Here is an 11,030-nt window from a genome sequence, read left to right as displayed (position 1 = left end):
GTCGCTGCCTGGGTGCTCGTCCCGATATATTTATTTGACATGATTATTATTTTTCTTTTGCTTTTCTAACCGGTTTCTTTAAAGAACAGTTTATAAGATTTTTTCCTAAAATATAAAAAGTAGTAGCATCTTAAAAATGTCTCGATCTTGTTGTAAAATTTGAAACCAATGAGTGAACATTTTTCGAAAATGCAGCATATAAAAAATAGACTTTTTCTAAAAATCGTGAACACATTTTAAATAGTTTGTGAACATTTTTCTATAACAAACTATAGAACAATAGATATATGTGAACATATTTTGTTGAAAATTTGAACATTTCCTAATTTGTGAACTTGTTTTAAATTTTGTGAATATTTTAAAAATTGTGACATTTTCTTAATTTTATGAGCATTGTTTTACAAAATATGAAAATTTCTTAAAAGGAAGAATATAAAATAAGACGTAGATGGACGAAGAAAGAAATAAAAAATTCTTGTGAGGTTATTCAATCAACTAGGAAAAAGGAGTTCAACAGAAAAAAAAAGAAGAAAATAAAAAATCAAGTGGAACAACTTTCAAAATTATTAGTTTAAATAGTGGCATTTAAAGTATGGTGACAAAACTGATATTGATGAAGATTGGAGAGACCGAAAACAAAGAGACGAAAGAAAATACCATGAAGACATTGATGAAAGAAAAAGCCAGCCGAATGACAATGTATAGTATACTCGAAATCGAACGGCCCAGTTATATAATACTGCTTCCATTCCAAAATATTTGTCATTCTAGGCATTTTAAATGGACACAACGTACAGATGTATGTAAACATATTCTAGAGTGTAGATTCACTCAGTTTGCTCCCGTGTGTAGTCATTTGTTGAAATCTCTAGAAAGATAAATATTTAGGAACGGAGGGTCTCGAGGAGGGAAAGAAGATCCTCGTCGCTGTCTCTCTATTACGTACCGTTACCTCCTATTTAATACATTGTGCATTAAAACGGAGTATAATCACAGAGAGCATTCATCTATGGGCCAGCCCACTTCGTCGCTGCCTGGAGGCTCATCCCGAGCGATTTTTAAGATTTTTACCTTCGGTTTTCAAATAAGTTCCCTTTTAAAAAACTGGTTTCTTAGATTATTTCTGAAAGATTAAAAGAGTTTGCGTAGCGCTCACATGCATACTTTTCCACGTGACTCGCCCACCAAGTGGTATTTCTCTCGTTGCCTCCCTCTGGATTGGTATCGTCCTCTATTTTTCATTCCAGCAACCATTCGCTCCCACGTGACACGAACAGCCGACTTTTTCTTCTTCTTTTTATTACATTGTTGTTCTTTTTCTTTGTCTCAATATTTTACGCATATGACACCCATCTTACCTACAGAATACATTTATTTAAACAAGAGCATATATTTGTACATGGATATCTATAAATATTTTTATATAATATACATATCAGAAACATTTTTTTTTGATAAAACGACAGTCATTGTAAGTCCAAAGACTCTTTTCTGAAATTATGTTCTTGCAAACACGACCATTTGTTTTGAAAAGGCATGAACATTTTTAAAAATCTGTTAACACTTCTTTAATTCAATGATCTGTTTTCTGAATGTGTGACCCCTATTACAAAAATGTTCATTGCCTTACAATTTTGTAGAATGTGTATTTAAAAAATTTCATGGTGCGATTCAAAGACTTGTTATGTTGTGATCCAAATTCAAGTATAAATATAAATGACGAGCGGAGCGGAGCTCCTGCCCATCACCGGGAGCCCAGAGGTCACTGCTATTATATATATACCTCTTGTAAGCCGCTGCACGGGATAAGGTGATCGGTTATAAATCCCTTGCGGTTGTACCCTCTACTGATATAGTGAAGTTTGCTGGCTGGTGCCCGTGGTTTTTTTTTCTCCATTCGCCTTGGAGTGGTTTTCCACGTTAAAATCTCATGTCTCGCTGTGTTGATTTCTTTCTTGGTTGTTCGATTTGCCTGTCATAATCTAACAAAATATGTATTGTGTATTGAAAAGTGGTACCTGTGTATTTAAATAATTTTCATTATGTATTTAAAAAACTAAACATGACAAACTTTTAAAAATACAATGACAAACCTTTGTAAGTACACTATGAGCATTTTTCAAAAAACATGAAGAAAAACATGAAGAAAAACGAAAACGAAAAAATATAATGAAATAAAGAAAGAGCAAAAAAGAAAATAATAAAAACTAAAATGAGAAACAAAATAATGGCAAACTAAACCAGTCCAGCACATAGCGTCTTGCGGGAGAGAAAAACCACATACTCCAGCGAGGCGACTGCAGGAAAATAGAAATTGTTTGGTGGGCTCACACCTTCTGATTAACAATAAGTGAGTATAGTTGTTGCACCAAATTGCAGCGACGCCGAGCCCCTCCAACCTAGTTCGATTCTATCAGTGGCAAGTCTCTCCTCATAGCTCCATCGTGGATTATTACCACTTGTTGGCAAGCCCCTCCAACCTAGATCGTCTATAGCTCGCTTGCTACAAGCTGTAGGATGGACTCCCCTACAGAGCACATCGACGCATGGGCCAGAGCCATAACATGGAGCACTGGAGTATTCGTTGGAGCTATGTTTGCTTATTACGAGAAGCATCTCCGGCTCGTCACTGGCACCGATACTTGGACGGACCGGTAATGTAGTTCTCCGGCAAGTTTTTTTTCTCGGTGGTTATCTTTTTTAGTCTTGGTTTTTCCTTTTTCCCCTGCCTTTTTTGTATTGTTTGTTTGTTTCTTTGGTTTTCACCGATTTTCTTATGTTTTAAAAAATAATTTTAATTATTATTTTCTTGTTAGTTTCTTTTTAAAAAACATTCATCGCATGTCAACTTTTTCCATATACATTGTACATTTTTTGCATATACTAGAAGTTTTCTATAGATATTAAACCTTTTTATGTCTATTTTTCCTAAATTTATGGTATACATCTAAAATATTTTTTATAAACATCTAACATTTTTAAGAAAAATGATTAACAGTATTTCAAATACATGGTTTTCAATATTTTTCCGTGTACGTGTTAAATGTTTTTCAAATACACATTGGAACATTATTTTTTCGAATAGTATTTTTTTCAATTATGCCAACATCTGTTACATTTTATATGCAAATTTCAAAATGTCAAGAACATCTCTTGGAAAGTCGTGAATATATTTATGAATGGTAATTATTTTAATTGGAATTATATGGACATGGTTTTACATTGTGAAAACATTTTTCAAAAATGTGACGTACATTTATTCAAACTCGTGGATTTTCTTTAATGTCACAAACATTTTTATGGATGCTATCAATATTTTCTAAAATTATGCTGACCAACTTTTTACACTGGGTTATCATTTTTCATAATCGCTGTGAACATTTTTTTGTAAAAATGAAGTAAATTAATTTTTGTAATATATGATCTTAGATGTCTAAAACTACAAATAAAAGGTAAAAGAATAAAAAGAAGAAGAAAAGAAACTAGTGAACTAACGCTCCTCGGCCGTCTCACTCAGCATACCTGTGTCTCGATATAAGAGAGACAAAAGACGCGCCTGTTTTTATTCTTTAATATTGTTTTCTAACAAGTTTGTTATTAAGTGAAAAAAGACAACGTGCGTATGCACTCTCAAGAAAAATAGACAAACATGCGTGTAAAACATTTGTTTCGCACATATATTTTTAACATTTAGTTTGCTAATTTTTAAATAAACAAATATTTGCATATTTAAAAATTATATTTATCTATATACACAAACATGTTTATCATGTATTCGAACATTTTCACCATGTACTAAAAGAAGTTTTATCACGTATTAAGAAAAATAATGTTCATCGCACATCCGTATATAGTTCACCGCGACATAAGAAATGGTCGTCACGTGTTTAAAAAAATGTTAATCTAGTATTTGAGAAATGTCTGTTGTATATTTAGGAAATATTCACTGTGTATTCAAAAAATGCTCATCATATTCATAAAGTGTTCATCACGTATTTATAGAATGCTAGTCACATATTAAAAATATGCCCATCATGTACTAAAAAATGTTCATCGTGTATTAAGAGAAGGTTCAACCTGTAACAAAAAAGTGTTATCAAGCATTAAAAATATATTCATCGTGTATTTCAGAAAATGTTAATCCTGTAATCTAAAGATGTTCATCGTGTATTAAGAAAATGTTCAACCTGTGTTCAGAAAATGTTATCATCTATCAAAAAAATATTCATTGTGTATTTCAGAAAAATCTAAACATGTAATGCAAAAACATTCATCGTATACTAAAAAGTATTCATCACGTATTAATATGTTCAACCCGTATTAGAAAATGTCATTGTACATTAAAATAATATTCATCAAATGGAGGGAGATGAAAGAAAGCAATGTGACACAAGAATAGATCACATCCGACAACCAGTCGTGCCATTAGATAGATCTGTTGTGAGTCTTATGTAGCATGAGGTCCACTTGGTCTTGCGATAGGGGCTTGAGGAGTAAGAAGAGAGGATATCTAGAAAAAAGAACGAATCTCCTACTTTATAGAGAACGGGACTTGTGGAACTAGTGAGGCATTTGTTGGTCAAACAATTTGCCCTCCTCACTTGAAGCCGAAGAGATAACTTACTAAGGCAACTGAGAGCATACTAGAAGAAAAAAAACATAACATTTCTCCGATCCATGCTACATTGTCATAAAATGAAAGAAAATACGGCATTATGGCGGCCCATCTCTCAACGCATGTAGGCTAGCGCGATGTAGCCCCCGCACCAGGCAAGATATAGTGTTTGCGTAGATAGGGGTCACATGAGTAGTGAAGTGCTTGGGAGTTGCTAACAGCCAACTCGGTCGAGTTACTGGAAAAAAAATCAATGTTTAGTCCCATACCCCTCATGGGAAATAATAGCAGTTTAGTACTTTCAAATACCTACTAATCAACATTTTTACTAGTTTTGAAAGAATCAAGGAAGCAGCTGGAACAACAATTAATTTGGCAGCAAAAACCTTTTGGCACTCAAATTGTTCTTTAGGCAGTTACTACTAAGGCTCCCTTTTTGAGCCATTTTGATATTTTGAACAATAGAAGTAACACTAGTTTTCTCATTTTAGAAAGCTTGAATAAACATTTATTATGTACATTTATGTATGCTTGCACACTTCCAAATTTCTTCGGGATCTATGCACCTCACGAGAAAATGTTCGGTTGTACAATGAGCACCCCTTGACAACTATACCTTTAGCAGTGGGGGCAGAAGCTAGGGGGTCATCCATCTAAGTCATTGTCCCACCAGTTGAAACTGATGTTCTCCAAGCCTAGGAACAAGTAAATTAAGACAACAATGAATGCCAAACCTGCACGTAGTGCACCCGAGAGCAGATAATTGTGTCCTTCCCACCAGTCACGTCGATCGTAGTGGCAGGAGGCATCTTGACGGTGCAACCCATCATAACAGGCATGTTTATGAGTAAGATCCAGTTTTGGCTTGGGAATGTCCCCCCCAAGAACAGCTGGTCCACTGCCGAGTAAGTTCCCATGACGCCGAATATTCTGCATGGGCCAATAAGACCTCATATGAGTATATGACTGACGCATCATAGGACACATGACCCCTGGGGCACGTCCAAGGGTTGTCTATAGAGAGAAGCTCAATGTTGCAGACGTTAACGTTGGGGATTGTGTCCATGAGCCACCATGTCGTTCCAAGGTACACAAATGCTGCAACCGATGTTCCGGCCACCTGACATTTTTTCGAGGAGGTTGTTGCTTATTATCACAATAGAACATGTCTTATGTGGCCCTGTGGAGTGGAAATGAGAGATAAACTATGTATATGGCTTAGTGGAGCTTACCTGAGCTATAAACATGGTTCTTGGGGCAATCTTCATGTTGTGGCTCAACTTAAAATCTTGCAAAATCATCAGAGATTGGTGCATGCTGATATAACCTTATACCTTGAAGCACATATTCACGATGGGTTGTCCAGGGTACAAGTACCCGATGATGTAATCTGTGACGGTGTTCTTTTTTCTTTTTGAGGTGACTGTGATGGTGTTCAATCCCAGGGTCTGCATACAATGGAAGAATGTGAATAAAGCATTGGGCCCATGCAGATAGAATGGAGAAAGAACGCCCCTAGTTGGATCAAGGCCTACCTTAAAAAGCCCGGACCAAGGCGTCCCACAGCGTTGCAATTGTCTATGATTTGTCGCTCTCCCATCCTTCTATACCTAATCCTCACTGACATTCCCTCCACAATTTTTTTCTTCTTCATTGCTATTATTCTAAAAATGAAATCCCTCACTACTATCATGCAGGATCATTTCTTTTAATTTTTTTATTCTCACACTCATAAAGCACTCTGTTTTGGCACAATTTGATCATTAGGCACAAACCCTATGTTTTGTTCTTTCAAATCTATCAGAAATTTCCCGACGCCTTTTATCCGTAGCCGTATGCGCTAGAAACAATGGTGCACATTTCGTAGCTTGTGAATATTCTGATGTACTCCTTCGTTTCAAAATAAGTGACTCAACTTTGTACTACGACTTAAAAAAAATGTTATTCTTACTCCTGCCTACTGCCATCGAGATCCATACACTTTGTCTGTTACATGGTTGCCTTTTCTGTTTTCTCCATAGCCATATGTGCTAGGAACAATGGTGCGCATTTCGTAGCATGTGAATATTCTAATGTACTCCCTCCGTTCCAAAATAAATTGACTCAACTTTCTACTACGACTTGAAAAAAATGTTATTCTTACTGCCTACTGCCATCGAGATCCATACGCTTTGTCTGTTACATGGTTGCCTTTTCTCCATAGACATATGTGCTAGGAACAATGTTGCACATTTCGTAGCATGTGAATATTCTGATATACTCCCTCCGTTTCAAAATAAATGACTCGGCTTTCTACTACGACATGAAAAAAAAATATTATTCTTACTGCCTCCTGCCTACTGCCATCGAGATCCATACACTTCGTGGCTAAATTTCGTGTTTTGGCCCTTTTCTGAAACCTATTTGAGATTTGACCCTAGTTTGAAATTTTTTCGAGATCTGACCCTTTTGCTACCGTCAGGGACCATGGCGGAAGAGTATAACAGCCTACCGCCAAGGTCCCTGGTGGTAGAGTTGCATGCCCTACCGTCAAAAACCTCCTAAGTATTGAACACAGTGCGTGCTCGTGCCTACCGCCAAGCACCTTGGCGGTAGGGTTGTGCAGGCTACCGCCAGCCCGGTTGGCGGTAGCGATGTTTCCTACCGCCAAAGTCCCTGGCGGTAGGCTGTTAGACCCTACCGCCATGGACTCTGGCGGTAGCAAAAGGGTCAGATCTTGGATTTTTTTTCAAACTAGGGACAAATCTCAAATAGGTTTCAGAAAAGGATCAAAACACGAAAATTTGCCACACTTTGTCTGTTACATGGTTGCCATTCAGGTTCCTACAGGTGCTAGTGTGGAGCTGGAGCATGTTGAGGAGAAAATAATCCCTGTGCCTCTCTCTCGGCGACGGTCGCCCTGCTTGGGGCAGCGGTTATTAGGGCGAGAGTGGCGGTGAGGTTTTAACCCTATGCTGCAGCCAGCGAGCTGCCTCTCCCGAGATCGGTGACGAAGAGCCAAGAACATGATGCAGCGCCGCATGTGGGCTTGACACGAGTGATGGACGACCAACACGATACTATCTGTGCTGCCGGCCGTGTTTTTTGTGACATGCGGTGCCACTTCTCGTGTGCTGCAGACTGTGATTTTGGTGCCAGCCAGAGCCTCCTTTTTTGTGTTTTGGACGCATCGCAGATCCTCGTGGGCTGATGGATCAATAGCAAAATCTTTTGTTCAGGTTTACTTTGAGTAAGCTACAGCTCGTGGTACAGTCATCATTTCTCTATGGATATATGCAACGTCACGACCGCAATGCAATTCTGGTTTGTGTTGCCCTTCACCATAACTGAGGGGTTTTCAGGTCCATCGAGCACCGCAGCTGCTGCGGCCAGATGACTCGCACATGTTTGAGTGGAAGAGAGGGCGAAGAAGACCATGTTGGAGAAGAGATGGTGTGAGAAAGAGGGAGAAGTGGCCTGCTGGTATGGTGTGCTACCGTGCTACTGATATTCTTCTTTTTACCAGCAGAATACTACAAAATGGCTAGAGCGTAGGTGCGTGCAATCCCATCGACCCTGCCTTTGCGCGCGGCTGTATGGGAGTGGGACTACACGCCATCTCAACTTTATAATATGTCCACTGTTGCAGGTTTTCAAAAATGAGAAAAACTACTGAAATGATTGCCTATATCACACTTTCTTACCGACCACAAACCATACTTTTGGGACCGAATGGAAATGATAGCTTATATACCCACATGTACATCAGGAAATCCCTGAAAATTTTCTCGCCCTCACTTCTACCATGATTTTTAACGTCATGAACGGTCCAAAGAATGTCATGCAGGTCCGCCTCCAGCCCGACCAGGATGAAAAACCCATTTTCTATTATAATTTTTTTGTCATAGAAGTATAGAGTCTGCCACATTTATGACGATACGTATTTTTTTCACAATTATTATCATGGAAGTGTCACTTTCATAAGAGCATCTTCAACGCGCGCATAAAAGTTTCGTGCGCTAAAATAGTTTTAGCGCGCCAGACCCAACATTGATTTAGCATATGGCCAAAAACGCGCGTCCAAAAAACACGCAGTGCAAATTGTGAAGTGTGCGTAATCGGGCGCCCTAAATTTGCAGGTTCTGATAGCGCTTTTTAGTGCGTGCACTATTTTGCAGCTTCTGCTGGAGCTGTCCGGCGCCCAAAAAACCCAAATTTTAGCGTGCGGAGCCCTAAATTTGCAGGTTCTGATAGCGCTTTTTAGTGCGTGCCCAATCCTTTTTTGCGCGTGCACTATTTTGCAGCTTCTGCTGGAGCTGTCCGGCGCCCAAAAAAACCCAAATTTTAGCGTGCGGAGCGGTTTTTGTGCGCCTGTTGGGGATGCTCTAACAGAAAATATTTGTGTTCGGGTCATAATGTCGCGGATGTGTATTTTGTAGTGCTTCTCCCTCGACCCGTGGCTCGCCCCTTCCATTTAGTCTCCTACTCGCAAGATGAATCAACTTATAGTTAGAACATTTGCCAAGCCACAAACTTAGAGCTAGACCAATTGCCATGCTAAACAGTTGTCCTTTATTTTGTAATGAGGATGCTCTTGTCGGTGGACTTTGGGTTTTGGTGGTGCTTGAAGGTTGTTGGTCGACTTTCTTTTAGCCTTTGTATGTCTTTCTATGCTATGTGAACTTGCCGAGCTACTATGGGGTCATGTAAACAAGACTATGTCAACTTGTCGTGAATTATGTGATGGATGTGACATGTATGTCGTTTTAATGCTATGTGTAACTTCGTTTGGACGACCGCGGTGAATTTGATGCTATGCATGACTTTGTTGGGGCTATGTGATGGATCCGATGTGATATAGTATGTGGTTTTGATGATGCTATGCGTAGGGGCGGAGACAGGGGGTGCGAGCAGGGGCCAGACACCCCCCACCGCGTCGCCCCCCCCCTCCCCCCCCCCTCCCCCCCCTATAATATCTCGTTACTGGTACGTGCAGCGTGCTAGTTCTACCAGTAGTTTGTACGTATAAAGTGTATTGCCATTTGTCGTTTAATGCTAATTGATTATGGCCCAACGTGGCAACTTTCTAGCCCAAAGGCCCAAACATGGGAAAGCACCGCTTGAGCCTTGATCGTTAGTTGTAGAGGTCAGAAAAGATCAGGCGTGAGATCGAGCAGTTACTTTCCTATCGATCTACCCTCCTCGTAATTTCGTTCGTGGCCTAGTTACTTTTTTCAAAAAGGGGCGCTTTATTACTTAAAAGGTTTAAGCATTACACCCAGTCTCTGCATAACTAAGATGCACACAGCCACACAAAGTCCTCTGCAAGAACGAAAAATAGATAGGCGGAATACAAATATAGAGTTTGTATAACGCCTAAAGCGGAGGTGGGTCAATCCTATGATCATGTTGCCATCCATGTTGGATAAAAGTATCCCTCGCCGTATCCTTCAATCGTGTACAAACCTCCGTAAATAGGTCTTGATTCTTCACGCGTTGTAGAAAGGACCATAAACGAAGAGTCCCGGTACATCTGTAGATAACCTGCATTAGAGAAGTGCTTTTATCGTTAAAAACCTTATCATTTCTACATAGCCAAAGCGACCAAATAAGCTAGCGCTCCCACCCTAAGAAGAGTTCTAAACCTGTGATCAATTCCATGTAACCAGTTGCCAAATACATTGGCAACACTACAAGGAGGATACAAGCCAGAAGCTATCTGGATGACTGACCATATAGACCGAGCCAATTTGCATTGCAAGAATAAATATTTTATTGTCTCATCATGATGACAAAAAACACATCGCGGACTTACATGCCAATTCCTCTTGATAAGGTTATCTTTAGTAAGAATGACTCCGCGACGAAGATACCATGCAAATATTTTATTCTTAAGAGGTATCTTCATCTTCTGGATCTTTTTATTATTATCAACTGGCACATCAGACTGGATTAATGCTCTATACATAGACTTCACTGAGAATTTTCCATTCTCATGTAGGTTCCATCGAAATACATCAGACCCATGTGACAATTGCACCGTGGACAACCGTTGAAGCAGGATGTACCACGATTGGAGTCTAGGTCCAATTAAATCTCTTCTGAACGTCACATTTGGAGGAAATGATTCCATTACAGTGGCAATAGTATCACCCTTGTGACGCACAATGTTGTATAGAGCCGGATATTGTTCCCGGAGTGTGGCATTTCCTAGCCACTTGTCCTCCCAGAATCTAATTTCCGAGCCGTCCTTAATCGAGAAGGATCCATAGGAGAAGAAATATTTCTTCGTAGCCATTAGACCCGCCCAAAAGTGAGAATCCCCAGGCTTCCAGTATACTTAGGATACCGCCTTGGAGCCCACATATTTCATCCTCAGGAGGGTTTGCCATACACCATTTTCAGTCAGTAATTTAAACAACCATTTGGCCAGGAG

At 39.4% G+C, this 11,030-nt stretch overlaps 1 pseudogene; it reads right to left on the bottom strand.

Annotated features, from left to right (window-relative positions):
- Positions 1-4,050: 4,050 nt before the first annotated feature.
- On the bottom strand, positions 4,051-10,892 carry LOC125518212 (oligopeptide transporter 7-like; annotated as a pseudogene).
- Positions 10,893-11,030: the final 138 nt, after the last annotated feature.

This window comes from Triticum urartu, chromosome 7A (genome assembly GCF_056163025.1).
Source record: "Triticum urartu cultivar PI428250 chromosome 7A, HENAU_Tu73, whole genome shotgun sequence".
In the NCBI taxonomy this organism is placed as follows: Eukaryota; Viridiplantae; Streptophyta; class Magnoliopsida; order Poales; family Poaceae; genus Triticum; species Triticum urartu.
The sequence above is the reverse complement of the archived record's forward strand: the minus strand, read 5'-3'. Positions and strand labels throughout refer to the sequence as shown.